The sequence below is a fragment of the Lepidochelys kempii genome, chromosome 2 (genome assembly GCF_965140265.1).
Source record: "Lepidochelys kempii isolate rLepKem1 chromosome 2, rLepKem1.hap2, whole genome shotgun sequence".
NCBI classification, from domain to species: Eukaryota; Metazoa; Chordata; order Testudines; family Cheloniidae; genus Lepidochelys; species Lepidochelys kempii.
The window spans coordinates 50,489,697-50,505,253 of record NC_133257.1 but is presented as its reverse complement, the minus strand read 5'-3'; the positions used below and the strand labels follow the sequence as shown (position 1 = coordinate 50,505,253).

Here is a 15,557-nt window from a genome sequence, read left to right as displayed (position 1 = left end):
GAGCATAGTACAGTCGAGGTGGTTTATAAAAACATTTCTTAGAAAGCACTGAGCAGCTGATTGTGAGAAATAGTGTTTCATGGGAACCTTCAGAATATTTCTGTGTCAGTGGCCAAGGTATGGGTGTGTAAGTGCTTATGCATGCCCCTACTCTTAGTTACTTTTATGTGCAGCTTTTATCATACTTCAGTGAGGCTCTATGGCTGGTTCAGAGAAGTCAATGAAAATCTTAGAAGTGGCCACTAGACACAACATTTGCTTGCAGTGAATTGTATTTAGATACCTATGCCCCGGCCATGACTTCAGTAATGACTCTAATCCTTCTCTTCCAACTGGGTATTCACTGCAGTTGTAGAGACTTGCTCACATTGTTGAGCGCTATACTCATTTCTCCATACCAAATTGTAACATCTCTGCACAGGTGCTGAGCACTGAGCTCTCACTCTGCTCTGCACACTTTTCAGTAGCACTCAGTATCCTGTTGGTCTAGAAGTAATGGCTTACATGAGTACGCTTAAGAATGCTCTTAGGAGAAACTGATATTGGGGCAGCAAGGAGGACCAGTCACTGACACAGAAATGTTTCCTAAAGTTTCAAGAAAACAGTATCCCTACCAACCTGTTGCTCAATGCCTCATGCTGGGCACAGTGTTCTAACCAGACCACCCATAGAATTCACTCCCTACAGCTTACTTCACCTTATTGGATTATGAATAGAAAAGCGCCATCATTTTGGTAGATCAGTGCCACTGTCTCCTAACTCTCCTCTAAACTGCTGCAGGGTCAAACCTTTAGAGACTTGAAAGTTCATTTTCTCAGTGCTCACAACTTTGGCCAAACTGAGAAGTGAAAGTTTTGTTATAATTTCTGAGCTTGCTCTCCCATAGAAGTGTGCACAACACTGTCCATAGGCCATTAAATCATCCTTAACAATAACATTTTTTAAAGTGCTCAAGTACAGATCCTACACAATGTATCATAATGACTTTTTGGCTCAGTTACAGTGTATCAAATAAATATGCCATTTCAAAATGAGGACAGGGCACAAAATACATACTCACCCGATATCCAAAAAGTTGTAATCCTCTGATAAATAATGTGTACGACAATACGTAAAATGTGTATTCTAAAAATTATGTACTCTAAACAAATTCCTAAATATGTGTTTGTGATCCAGATTTACCAGTGAGTTCTATAATGATTTCTTGGACAATTAATATATACTCTTACATGAAATAATTTATTTTTTTCTTCTTTGTACAGGAATAAATATATATTCAAATGTCTGTTTAAAAAACAATGGTGGAAATGGGGGAAAGAGGGGCATTCTAATTTAGGCCTTGATCCTGCAAACAGGAAGTCAGTGGGCCTATACACACATACTTGAAATTCAACACTGCATAAATATGCAGGATTGGGACCTTAGTCCTTAATTTGTTCAGTCATAGTCCTTCATGCAGTGTCTAATACTAATGAGAAATTAGTGTTTGCATCCAAAAAAAAAAAAAATCTCATACATGCTGAATCTCTAGGCTTTTGGGAGTTTGTACCACAACCATAGCTGATGTGTTAGTTACAATATAAACCAGTCTATGTTTCCTGGAGGTTTTCTATATCCATAAGGATCCCTTAATATTTTTCCATTTTATAACTACCTATGAATTCTGAGATGCACAGCCCTGCTGCTGAGAGCCAAATTCAGCTGTAAAGAGTTGCTGGAAGCAGTGTGAAAAGACAGAACAAATCCAACGCAGAATATAAAAATAAAGCAACAACAAGTAACAAGTCTTTTATTTGACATTTTTTAACCTCTAGCCTTTATTCATAGAATCATAGAATCATAGAATATCAGGGTTGGAAGGGTTATTCTTTCCTCTTGTTTCTTATGGAGAGCTGGAATTTTAAAACAAGTCAAGAGAAGGGAAGAAACAGAAAGGGAAAGTTTATTTGTTTGCCAAGAAGTCTAGGGGACAGGTACAAGGATGGAAGGAAAGAAATTGGAGTGATTTACACATGAATAGGAGAAACTGGGGGAAAGAGGAGAGGAAGGTGGGATGATGTCATCAATCTTTTATTCAGCAGGACAGCATGTTACCGTGCAGGATATATAATTTTATTGTGTAATACACTCACTGTAGCTTCTGCGTCCTGATTTGCTAAGAGGTTTGACTATGTGTAGTATGACTAAATGACTAAACAGAATGTTTTTGAAAGTTCTTCATGGAATGTCAGCTGCTCAAATTAAATCCACACAGAATAGTGGGAAGGGCAGAATTGTTTCTCTGCTAATGGAACAATTGTGGCAGTTCCTCTCACTGAATGGATCCCACACAACAGCAAAGAAAGGTTGTGAGGGCAGATGTGTTTTTCAGTCCTTTCTTCTATTTACCAGAAAAAAAATAGTTGACAAATATGACAGCTCTGTCTTTAACTGACTACAGCTGGGAAATACCAAAGGGTAGGCAGTGGGAGAATGAGGGGTTGGAAAAGGAGCAAGGAAGTAAAAGAGGGGGAAAGTCCACTTACGTTTCTTGTTAATGGAGGTATTTATAGTCTAAAATGAATTTATTTCACACAAATATCTCATTATTTCTCCTCTCTGTGTAAACAATAAGGCCTCAATCTCATTAGGTAAATATTCAGTAATATTATTATTAGTTTTAAATATTTTTTTCATTGTTTATGAAATTACAAATATTTTCTGGCCCAGTAAATTTGAGCCAGAATATTTAGGACACAGAATTTGCTAATGAGATGGTTTAGCTGTATAGTGATGCGGGCTTGACAATCCTGTTCCGAGAATGTCATATTTCTAACTGTAGTTCCAGAAAAAGCTACTCCTAGTTCCAGCAGACGGTAGTTCCAGAAAAAGCTACTCCTAGTTCCAGCAGACTTCTATGTGCAACTGCAATGTTTGTTAATAAGGGTGGGGGAATTAAAACTGAGTTGGATTATTAAAAAATGCTAGTAACTCCCTATCTCTACTAGAAATACTTTGCCTGATGCACCCTAAAATTGTGTTAGTGTTTTCACGGACACATTGCATTGTACAAGGCACTGGTGAGACCTCATCTGGAATACTGTGTGCAGTTCTGGTCTCCCTTATTTAAGAAAGATGAATTCAAACTCGAACAATTCAGAGAAGGGCTACTAGGATGATCAGAGGAATGGAGAACCTACCTTATGAGAAGAGACTTACGGAAGTTGGCTTGTTTAGCCTAACCAAATAAAGGCTGAGGGGAAATATGATTGCTCTCTACAAATATATCAAAGGGATGAACACCAGGGAGATAGAGGAGTTATTTAAGTTAAAGGCAAATTGAAATTAGATGTCAGTTTCTAACTATCAGAAGAGTGAAGTTTTGCAACAGCCTTCCAAAGGGAGCAGTGTAGGCAAAAAAACCTAACTTGTTCTAAGACTGAGCTTGATAAGTTTATGCAGGGAACAGTATGATGAGACTCATTACACTGCCTACAATGGCACATGGTCCATTCATGACTACTATTAGTAAATATCTGCAAAAGCCAGAGACAGGACACTAGATGGGGACAGTTCTGAGTTACTACAGGGAATTCTTTCCCAGGCATCTGGCTGGTGGGTCTTGCCCACATGTACAGGGTCTAACTGATCACCATATTTGGGGTTGGGAAGGAATTTTCCCCTAGGTCAGGTTGACAGAGACGGGTTTTCTCCTTCCACTGCAGCATGGAGCACAGGCCACTTGCTGGTTTGAACTAAATAAATAAATTTGTTAGTTTCTAAGGTGCCACAAGTACTCCTTTTCTTTCTGTGGATACAGGCGAACACAGCTACTACTCTGAAACTGGTGGATTTTCTGTAACTTGAAGTCTTTAAATCAAGATCTGAGGACTTCAGCCACAGGTTATGAGTGTATTACTGGTGTGTGTGGGTGAGGTTTTGTGACCTGCGATGTGCAGAAGGTCAGACTAGATTATCATGATGGCCCTTTCTCGCCCATCTAAAACAAACAAAACAAAAAAAACCTAGGGCAGCTCTCACACAGTAATAATGGTGAGTGATGCCTGGGATACTTCTTTGTTTATAATGGGGCTGTCCGGTCCAGAACACCATGTGTAAGTTGCTCTTGACTGATTTGGGGCCCCTTCACTCAGACAAAACCTCAGGCAAGTGAGGGATGCAAAGTGGGGTCCCTGATGATTGCAAATGCCCTTTTTAGGTAACACATGCTACCGTTAAACGTGGGCAAGGACGGCTGGTGGGGAACAACAGGTTCACCTACCATCTGGCTGAAAGAGTTAACCTGCCGAGGAAGTAGCGGTCCTGCGTGACGATGCATTGCTGCTTCTCTGGCTAGCACACGCCACCTGCAAAGCGCTCTCCCAAGAGCAGCCTTTCGGGAGTCACTTGTTTGACTTTAGCCTCTGCCAATAACTTTGTTATTAAAAACAACAGCCCCACCGCACCAACAACAGAGCAGAAGCCAGGAAAGCAAAACAAAGTAGCGAAATATTGAACGTGTCTCTCGGCACTTTCTAGTTTCTGTCCAGCTGCAACCGTGAGCATCTGCTGCCCAGTGCGCTCTGGACAAGCCTTGCTTCGGGTTTGCACTTGGACGGAGCAGATCCAGCCCAAGCAGAGAGTGCAGCTCCAGAGCACTCAGCCCCGGCCCCGGTGCCTTGGCAGGGGACGCTGGAGCAGCGCTGGCTTGCACCGCCACTTGCCACCCAGGCTAGCCAGCCCCATCGGCAACCCAGAGCAGGGGACTATTTATGGAGAAGGTAAAACCCTTAATTTGGCAGCACCGGAAGCAGCCGCGCGATAACTTTGAAGTGAGGAGGCGGCAAGTTGTGGCAGCGCCGACCCGCGCCCGCGCAGCAGCAGCTGCTCCCGCTCGCACGGCGCCGGCTTCCAGCTCCCCTCTGCCTCCCGCCCGCGCCCCTGCCTGTGTCTCCGGCGCGCGCGCGCGCGCGCGTGTGTGTGTGTGTGAGTGGGTGGATGGGTGGGTGTGCGCGGCGCGTGGCGCTGGGGCGGGAGGCACCTGCTCGGCTCGCGCCGCCGCCGCCGCCGCCGCGCCGGCTGCCCAGGCTCCTGCCCCTGGCCCCTGGCTGCGGGCTCCCGCCTCCCGCTCGCCGCCGCCGCCGCCGCGTGAGTGAGTTGGGCTGCTCCAGCGGGGCTAACCCCTTCCCCCTGCCTGCGAGTCAGCCCGGCTACGAATCACGTGTCCGCTGCCTGAGGCAGAGACTAGAGAGGAGGGGAGGGGGGGGAAGCGCCTCATTCCTTCTTCCACCGCCATACTGTATTTTATAGTAACTCATTTTTATTCCTCTCTTTTACTCCCGCTCGGTGAGTACCTTTCCGCTGACATTCTTGTCCTCCTTTTTTTGTCCTTTTTTTTCTTCCTTTTTTTATTTTTCTCCTTTTTTTCTTCCTCTTTGATTATTGTTTCAATGGATTTGATCCTTTTTCTGATGACAAGTTTTTTGTTTTTGTTTTTTGTTTTGTTTTTTTCTTCTTCTTAGCATGCGATGGTTACTAAACTGTGAGCAAAAGGTGCTGCTGGGGCTGGGAGTCACTGGGAATTGAGCAATGCAATAAAATTAAGACTTACCAGTCCAGCAACAACATAGATAAATTTACTATCTCTAGATCTAGATATGCAACTGGTTTTGTTATGGCACGAGAAAAGAAAGCAATGTGAAATATGCGTTTTTTAAAAGATGAGGAAAAAAGGCATGTTTCTAACTCTTTTGCAGAGGATTTTTCCAGATGTTGTTTTGATGCTTTTTTAATTTTTAATTTTTGGTATATAGATGTGAATTGCAAATGCATTTTACAGCAGTGTTTACAAAGAGTTTGTGATCTTGCAATACTGGTTTAGGCCACTGAGCAAGATGTTAATTTTATTATTTTTGGTTGTTGTTTCCTTTTTTGACACTCGGTGCAGTCAGCAGTTTTTTTCTTCTTTTTCTTTGATGCCCGTTTATAACGTGAAACTTTTCTTGCAGCTTGTTAGAGTTGATCATTTTTAAATACTTTTTTCTCCTTAAAAAAAAAAAGCCAAAAAAAAAAAAGCCAAAGCAATGATCGTTACTTTTGCACATTTGACTTTTTTATTCTTTTACCGAGATAATTTTATTATGATGATTATCAGGATGATGATGATAGATATGCACATATATACAAATAAATACATTTTAAAATGATGGCAGTGGAAGGTTTTCCTGGAGAATGAAGTGCGGTTTGGTTTCCTTGTCAACGGAAGATGAAGTGAACAACTGAACATCTCCCCAGTGCAGGTACTTCATCTCCTTGTAGGCGTTTCCACTCTTTGTAAATTACATTGTGGGAATAATAATGATTATTATTAATAATAAAAATATCTCAATCCCTCGCTAAATATGTGTCCTCAATGAAATGAAGACGAAACTAAATTATCTGCCCCTTGATCGCTCGGATGTGTCCAAAATACTGCGCTAATTGAGCCTAGGTCGGTTAAACTGCGTGTGATAGTTTATGTACTATCCTAGACATGCGGGTAGCCAGCTGACAAACCTGAATGGAACCGTGAGATGCAAGTTATGAGCAGGGACTCTTCTAGGGCTTAAAAATAACGGAACTGGATTGTGAGTAAGAAGGGGTGTGTGTGTTTAAAAAATGCCTATTAGAAAATCTTGGGTGGCTGTGAGAGAAAACAGTAGCAGCAATCTCTCAGAGGGGCTGGCTCACTGCCATATGAGCTTGACACATATTCCAAATCCATAGGGATAACAAACCCCCTTATTTCCAATTCCTACGCCTCCTATTAACAAGGAATAATCAAGGCAACAAGCAGGTCGTCTGTCAGGTTTAGCTCATTGGGCTGGCGATTAATTATGAGCAGATGCATATTTTGAGGTGTTTCCTTTTGTTTTGGTGATTATTAATGCTGCTGTCTGCCAGGGAATAGGAAACAGTTACTTTCCGTGACGGTCACTGAGAGTTCAAGATTAGGGAAGCAACTGTTACTTTGCTTTAACAGCACCTAAACTGTTCCTGATTTAGAGACAGGATATTGGTGCACTGAAATATGATTTTGAAAGATTTTTCCGACTGGCAGTTTTTCCAGAAAGAAGATAGAGCTGAGTATTTTATCAAAGTTGAGGTGTCCAATACTTGGATCTGCAGTGTTCTGCATGGTTTGCTTTATTGTGATGGTGCTGTTTAGTGTATTCTCTATTAAAAGATTTCAGGGATTTTATAACTTGGGTCATAAAAATTTGCTCTGCATTTAAGCATTGAAAAGAAAGTGTCTTTTAGGGAATCCTTTTTTTTTTCTTTCCAGATGTAAAGAGAAACTTTTTCTCTATTTTTCGTTTATAGGAATAGAAATGCATTTGGAAGTTAGAAACTTCAGACACATATTTACATTCTTGGAACTCGCAAATACATTCTCTTTTAAACTGAAAAGTTTTTATCCAAAGTCTGTAATGTGCACTCATTCTGTTGAATATGTTGTGAAACAAAACCCAATAAATGTTAGTTATCTGGTGTGGAAAAGTAACTATTATACATGGCTGGTGGGTTTTTACAACAACACTGTGATTTTTTAAAAAAGCCTAACTAATCTAACATAGATTTAATTTGCAGTTGGGTCAATAATCCATCTTTCTAAAAGTCACTATCTAGATATTTACGTGATAGATTATAATACCTTGTTTGGAGTAGTTACAATCCACTGGGTCAATCATCCACATTTTAAGAAGACCCCTACTTTTATTTATTCTTGGAAGGATTAGATTACCAGTAACTGTTGGTAAATGTCTATTTCACCACACACCCACAAACTGATGAAAAAATATTTCCATTGATGATAATCTAAATCTGCAGCTATGTAATGTAAGAAAAATACTGCTTGAGAAATTTTTAGAGTTTGATTTAAGGATATTCACTTTTTATATTTTGAAATGTGATTTTGACAGTTTGTGTTCTAATAGTTATAAAGCTTTAACTTTACTGTCATTAAATAATTATTGCCTGAGCTCTCCATTGTTTGGCCCTCCCATAATTTTCTGCAACTGTAAAAATGTAAATGAATAAAAATTTTAAAAATCTAAAAATAAATAATGGTATTATTTATTGGAGTTATATTAACATTTTAATTCTGCTTAGCCTATTTCTATTTTCATAATTCAGATTGAAAAAAATCTGTGAGTACAAAATAGTGATCAGCATGCTATGCACTATTTTCCCGCCTAGTTTTAAATTATTATTTTTTTCAGTTTTTCATAAAGTTGAGGAGAATGGACAATAAATCCAGAATTCTTAGTATTGGTAAGTTGTTTTAAACAAATAAATCAGGCAAGTAATTTCTGGACCGACATTCCTTTGGCCCATAACTTGTCTGTTTTTATGGGCAGTGATATATCAGTAATTTGGACAGATAGTTGCTGACTATGAGTAAAATCCTGGTCACTTAATCTTTCCTTGAAATCCATGATAAAAAGTTTAGAAGTGCACTACTATGGACACTCAAATGGAGTGTATAAAATACCCATTGCATGTACACAAGTCAGGAATTGATGTGCACACATACCTTTCATGTGCACAAGTTGAGGTTGTATTGAATATTTTACATGTACAACTTGGGTATGCACAAAACAGCATATGCACTTTTAATAACATGGGCCAAGGGGCTTACTTTTGTAAGGAGAACGGTGTTTGGCTCTGTATATGCTGCAACATCTATGCACTGTACAACTTAATTGAGAATGCTATATCAGGCTCACCTTGAAATTTCCATGCTTTATGTCATAATGTAATGTTATTGAAAACAGGACTTTGTGTGTTAATTTGCATTCATGTTTGGAAAGCCACCAATATAAATACTGTACAAGACTAGTAACTGTTCAGTTATTTTCAAGATATAAAATTTTATAAATAAACTAGAAAATTTGAAAATGGACATCTGATTAACTCTGTTATTACCTTTGCTATAATATTTGCTGCATTCCCTACATTTATAATGGGAAATACTGCTACTACTATAGTAATTTTAACTTCTGCAAATGGAACATGTCCAGTCTTGAATATTATCTCTTTATATTTTAAATCTCTCTTCTGATATTTAAAGGGAGGTGAGAGAGTTAATTTGCCCTTCCAGAAATTTGTGAACTGAAAACATTGGAAGGCAATTCTTGTTATCTTTTTCACCCAAATAATAAATTTGCAGTACCTGCTGAATGAAAATCTGACTAGTGAACAGCCTGGTTTCACAGGGTTCTGGGTGCCCTCAACATCGGATGAGCACTGAGTCATAAATAAGCAATACAGAGGATATTAGCCATCCCAGGGCTGGATGATAGAAGCAAATAATGGATGATAAAAGCAAATCATCCTTTCCCCATATCTATATCCCAACACTGGGGATGTTTTTTCACACAACTCTTTAATTTCCAGTATCTAGGAATTTTCCATTCTCCCTTTCTTTATATTCATACCACCTTGTCCTTTGGATAATGTATTGGCCAGTATGCATTACCATGATAGACTCCTTTTGTTTTGCATGAAAATGAAAGTTTGCTAGTTACTTTTTAAAACAATGTTTCTAATTACAGTTTCTTCTCAAGGTACTTATTTCCTAGACTCTGTTCATAGTCATTATCCTAAAAGCCGTACTTCCTATCAGCCATTAACAGGCTAGTTCTGTCTTATAGCAATTTTTCTCTCATTTAACTCAGGCCAACCATCAAAAAATTCACAAGATAAACAACATAACACTATGTATAAAAGGTGCAAGATATTGAAGGGCCTGATTCTGCCCTCATATATGCATGTATAATTCCCACTGACCTCATTGGCACTCACACTGCCCAAGGACATAGATGAGTCCTTATTTTTAATTACAGTTGGATTTTGTGAACCCAAGTTGAAAGTGGCTGTTTGCTAATGAAAAACAGAGTTGTCTGTGAATGTGGGACCCCAATGGAATAGTTTGTAATCCAGTGTATAGCCTTATTCAACATAGGTCTATCGTAAGAAAACAAAACATATCTAAATAAATGGACATACACATTATGACACCAATTTGTTTATCTGCTGAAATTCTTTTATGATTTTTGAACAATCACTCTATTTAGCTAGTTTTCAAATTATTGTTTTAGGCTTCATCACTGTAGGTAACTTAAATACCATGCCTTTCCAAGCAATGTCCAGCACTAGATTCAGAAATGCCAACTATAACCCTTAAAATACTTTTCAGAATGTATTCATGGGGGCAAGTGTTTATTTCTCTACAAACTTCCTTGTGGATGAGGCAGAGCAAAATAGGCTCAGTTTTCCTTTAAGAAAATCCAACCGTGCAGAACTGAGCATGAAAAGACTTATGGCAGAAGTAGCATTCACAACAGGAACATATTAAAATCAGTGAGAACTTGAAAAAGAGCACAAAGAGATGAGGAAGAAAGGGAAAGAGCGAGGATGTTGAGTAGTGAAAAAAAGTGAGGAAAGTTTGGAGAAAGAGATTTTATAGACCATAACTTTTTGGTTATGATCTATAAAATATAAAATAAATATAAAAACTCAATAGAATGTGTAAGAGATATCTTAAATAAAGGATGACCATGCCTTTTTATTGCTTAGTGTATCTGTGAACAACTAATTATTCAGAACACTATAGCCCTAATCCTGCAAACACACTGGAATAATATTACAGGGGTGAGTAGTCAATCGCACTACTTGTGTGCATGAAGTTATTCACATGTGTGAATGTTTGCAAGATTAGGATCCAGAAAAGAGAAAACTGTACATTAGAGGTGGTGCAAAACTCATCATTATAGTATGAGACGTTAGACAGCTGTATAGATTTGTTATTTCACAGATATAGACTCAAAATACTGTTGCTCAAATTGTGGATTTTGCTTTGTTTTGATTTTTGGTTTGAGTGACCACTGATGTTACTTGTTCTTTTGTTGAACACTGCATAAATTCAGTTATTTTTCAGCTGATATGCTGTACAGTAACATTTAAACAAATCTCATTATTTGTTAGTCTAAAAAAGGTTGAGGTAGTATTTCAAACTCCTCCACCTCTTTGTTGATCTTTCTGATGCAGCTGAATAGATTGCATCATTTTAACTCATGATTATTTTCTTGCCATTTAGAAATGCAGTTTTAATTTCAATAATTAATTTAATCTTTTAGAAGCATTTGGACTTTGATTTTGGATCACTTTTCTGGGAAGCATTATTTTTGCAAAATTGAGTGTGATTTTCTGACTGGATGAGTCATGCACCAGCAATTAAAACAAATAATCAAATTGCCCTTTCAAATTACTAAGCAAATTTCAGGTTGCTAGGCACTAATACAATTAATTTGTTTTATCACTGTAAAAGCCTGGAATGTATTTAAAACATGTGTATATAATTACAGGTAATTTCAGCCTGATACAGAGTTAGTAAAATATTTAACTAATCAATTAACCCATAGTGCATACATTGTGTCTTAGTGCTTACATAGTTATTATGCCAACATTTTTCTTTTTAGAGGAATTGTATCTGTATGGTTACCTACTCCCAGTTCAGACACTCCAGTGTGAAACACTGATTGATGGCTGAAGTTAAGTAGAAAACTCTGCAACCTGTAGTCCACGTGGTTTCTACTGGTTGGAGAGTTTTGTACAGATTGCAGCAGGGACAAGGGCTGAGGTCTCCAACCTTGGGATATACTAAAATCTGTTTGGGTTATATTATAGATCTCAAGATTTCCACTGTGGATCAGGTTATTCAGCCAGAAAGCCAGACTTTCTATGGTGTTCTCTATCTATCTGTCAGTCTGTCTAATTTTCATTTTACATCAATCACTATGGATGGTATTGTAGCCCCTTGGTCCTCCCTGTTATCAGACTCCTTTTAGAGCCATTCTGCTATGTCAATGTCTAGCACAAGGGGACCTGACCTATTTGAGATTTCTAGGGGCTGCTGTGCTATAAATAATCATTTGGCCACAAATCTAGCCTCTGAAGCATTTACAGGGACCCATGGAAATTAATTCTGACAGAGTCCTCTTCATGAGGATGATACTAGATAGAATGGTGCTCTTTGGGCTCTTTCCTCTCACTGCCCAGTCATGAGCTGTTTACCCAAACTCTGTGGAGTCCTGGTTAAATGAGGTTTGCATGGAGGGACTTTACCAAATGATGGGAGAACTGATGTCATTAGGTTACTGCCAATTATTACTACCTCCATTAAATTGTACCCCAGTGAATCAGTGCAGCAATATGAGCACAGGGGATATTTTGCTTCAGCAAGAATGAGCTCCTCAGGGAAAAAATGGTCAGAGCCTCTTGACAAACCACAGATTATAAAGGCAGTACAGAACATACCTGAGAATCAAGAAGCAACATGGATCTAACAGAACCTTGATACTATTAACGAGTTTGGTGAAAAGCAGGCCCCAGGCTTCTAGAGGTATGCCACGCAGAATCACACTGGCAGGGCTTGAGTTACCGTGCTAAAAGTATAGTATGGACATTGTGTCTTAGGCTCAGGTGGAAGGTCAAGAAAAAGGAGATAATTGGCCAAAGTGAAATATTAGTGGGATTTTGACATGATTATAACAAGTCTCAATTTGGTCTGTAGAGCAACATATCATATTGATGACACTCAAAACCAAAGATGTCTTGCTTTCAACTAAGAGCTTCACATAGATATTCAGTGGCTGACATGTCAAGTGAAACAGAGAACTTGTAAACTCAGAATGGTGGTATTATGTTTTGAGGACATCCTGTGTACATGGCAGTTTTTATTTTGCTTTCAAGTGTTTTGGATTTATAAATCCAATTTCGTGGAACCCGTTTTGATTTGTTTTAACTGTGCTGTTTGGTATTAGAGTTGTTTAGTATTTAAAATATTAAAATGTTTTCCTCATACTAAGCATTCATTTTATTTCAGCAATAGTGATTAATTAAATATAGAAAAAAAGTAATTAATGAGTTTGACAAAGCTTTTTATAAATACCTGAACAATCACACAAGGCCTCATCCAAAGAGGTGGTGAGCACCTGCAGCTCTCAGTGAACTTGGTGGGAGTTATAGCTGAATCCCATGGTATATAGTAAGTGGAGCATCATGTTTCTAATGCTGTCCAGTACCCAGACTGTAAAATAAAAAGCTCCTTATGACAGAAAAGAAGGAAATTCCTGCCCAATTATAATACTGAAAGAGCCTTTTTACTTAAATATTTAAAAGGATGGAAGCTGTTTAACACTGAAAAAATGCTCTGTGCAAACAGTCACTGTACGTGCTGTATAATACTATGTGGTTACCTTGTAGGTACAATTGAAAACAAAACACTTACAGTCAGATGCCTATGAAAGGGCTTGATTATATCATGTTGTAAGTGTCAACCTTTTGGGTCCAATTCTGCTCTTGAAATTCCCATTGATTTAACTGTGAGTAGCCTCAGACCTTAAATTAGGAACGCAGCTAGTGAGGTCAGTTTTCGCCATTCTCTAAATTGGATAAATTCAGGTCAGTCTTTTAAAATGCTGCAATGGGAGAGTGGAATCATTTTCCTCACTATTGATTCTGTTTTCCTTCTGCATGCAAAGCTTCCATTGATTAAAATGGGGTTCTACGTGGAACAGCTGCAAGACTGGCTCCTCCAGATGTATACACGTAAATCTTATAAACAATTCATGAAAGTTATGCCCTTTGAAAAGAAAATTTACCCTGAAGTTTTGGTGTTACTGTCTCTTTTGCCATGGGGGATAATTCTTCAATGTAGCAGCTGCTGTTATTTATTATTGTTATTATTATAACACACAGTGGCCCTTATCATCAGGATTGGTACACCAGGGTGCTTTACAAATAAATACTGATATTGCATGAAATCCTAGCCCTATTTAAGTCAGTGGTAAGGAAAGCTGAAAAATTTCCATATAAACTGTATTCACTGAAGCTCTGTGTGGTGGTTCCTTGTCCAACTGGCTAGAAGAAAAGGAATTATTGCCCCTTTAAAGAATCCTCTTACAACTGGATAGTAGAGGGGAAGGAGAGGGAAAGTGTACAGGGAAGGAGCAAGGAAGAGCAAGAAGCAGTTGGAACAAGGTGGTGGTGCTGGAGGGGGCACTACCCTTCCTACTGATTGGAAGAGAGGCGGTATTTATACCCTGTGCAGTCCTGGAAAAGCCCTCTTTTGAAAACTGAAATTTTGACTAAACAAAATCTTTTGCAAAAATTGTCTTCTTTCTGTGGAAAATTTCAGTTTTTGTCAAAAGATTTTGGCCAAAAACTGGAATGATTGTGGGTTTTGAGTTTTTGGTGAAAATTTAAAAAACGGAGTAGAAAATTTTGAGGAAAAAAGGAAATTTCCACCGGGGGGGGTGGGGGGGGAAATCAGACCAGCTCTAGGCAATGGCTAAACTCCCATTAGTCCCAGTGAAGTCAGGATTTCATTCATTGTTCCTTCCCAGAAGAGCTTATAACCTAAGGCCCTGATATTGCAGTAAGTTCCACCACGCATGAGCCTGCACAAAAATCCATTTACTTCATATAATGGATACAAAGGGTCCACCTGTAGGGAGCTCATGGTGCCTGAGAAAAGAGGCAAAGTACAAAGGGTGTGGGGAGAGGAATACAATCAAATATACACAGTTTGGATATACTGATATACAGTTACAATTTTAAAAATTTATGAGTAAATAAAGTAAGTGGCAAAAATCCCCCTCACCCTCTCAACTTAGTTATCATTAATTGCTCATTTAAATGAATTCCTAGAATATTACTGACAAATGGTCTTTCAAAGTCCATTGGTAAGTGGAGGATTTAGATCAGTATCCAATGGCGGAACTGTAGAGCTTGTCTACTGTCATGGTTCAATGGCCTTGCTATGAATATCACTAACTAGTGTAGTATGAGGTCATAATCTATTGCAGTACAATGTGAATTGAGTCCAATTAGAGATAGTGGTGAGATCCCATTAGCAGTAAGATGAAGTGTGACGAAAAACAACGAGCTATTATAGCTCATAAATAATATGGAGTCCTGTTTGATTGCAAGGGTTTCGCTATTGCTGTATGAGTGTCTGCAACATTTTTTGTAGGATTTTAGAAGAATGATAACACTATGTAAATAGATTGAGATTTATGGAGAGCTTTGTGAATTCCACAATGCAAATTCCTGTAAGGAACCTGAGTTGGCCACACTTTTCAGCTGTCTTCACCATTATGTAATTTAAATTATACTGTATAGTCCAAAGTACTATAAGAGGAAACCTGAATCAAGCTAGTAAAGTATATAGTTCAATCTGATATGAATAAGTGCAAAACATGGCATGTCCTGAGTTAATTCCCAAAATAGCATAGTGTTATTCATATTCTAAAATAAGGCACATCCAGGGTACTATAACTGCCATGTTAAAATGGTATGCATTAAGTCAGAAATCTGATTGATTAATAAGACTCAAGAGACATAGGTTGGAGCTCACAGTGTAAAACATTCAAATAACCATTTCCTAAGGGCAATAGAGTGTATAGTTACAATATCGTGTACACACTTCACCAGACGAGGAGGCAGTTGGCCTTCATATTTATTCTTCAAAG

General features: G+C 38.6%; 1 protein-coding gene across 12 annotated transcripts in view; it reads left to right on the top strand.

The window, feature by feature from the left end:
- Positions 1-4,741: 4,741 nt before the first annotated feature.
- RALYL (RALY RNA binding protein like) overlaps positions 4,742-15,557 on the top strand; it is a 612,319-nt gene continuing 601,503 nt past the window's right edge. For 9 of the 12 annotated variants that reach the window (XM_073330698.1, XM_073330696.1, XM_073330687.1 and 6 more), the window contains exons 1-2: positions 5,138-5,325; positions 6,192-6,278. The gene's annotated coding sequence lies outside the window, so the exon portion shown is untranslated. Of the gene's footprint in view, positions 4,761-5,137; positions 5,326-6,191; positions 6,279-15,557 lie in introns of those variants that run through there. The other 3 variants (XM_073330702.1, XM_073330700.1, XM_073330701.1) reach the window with 2 other exon arrangements.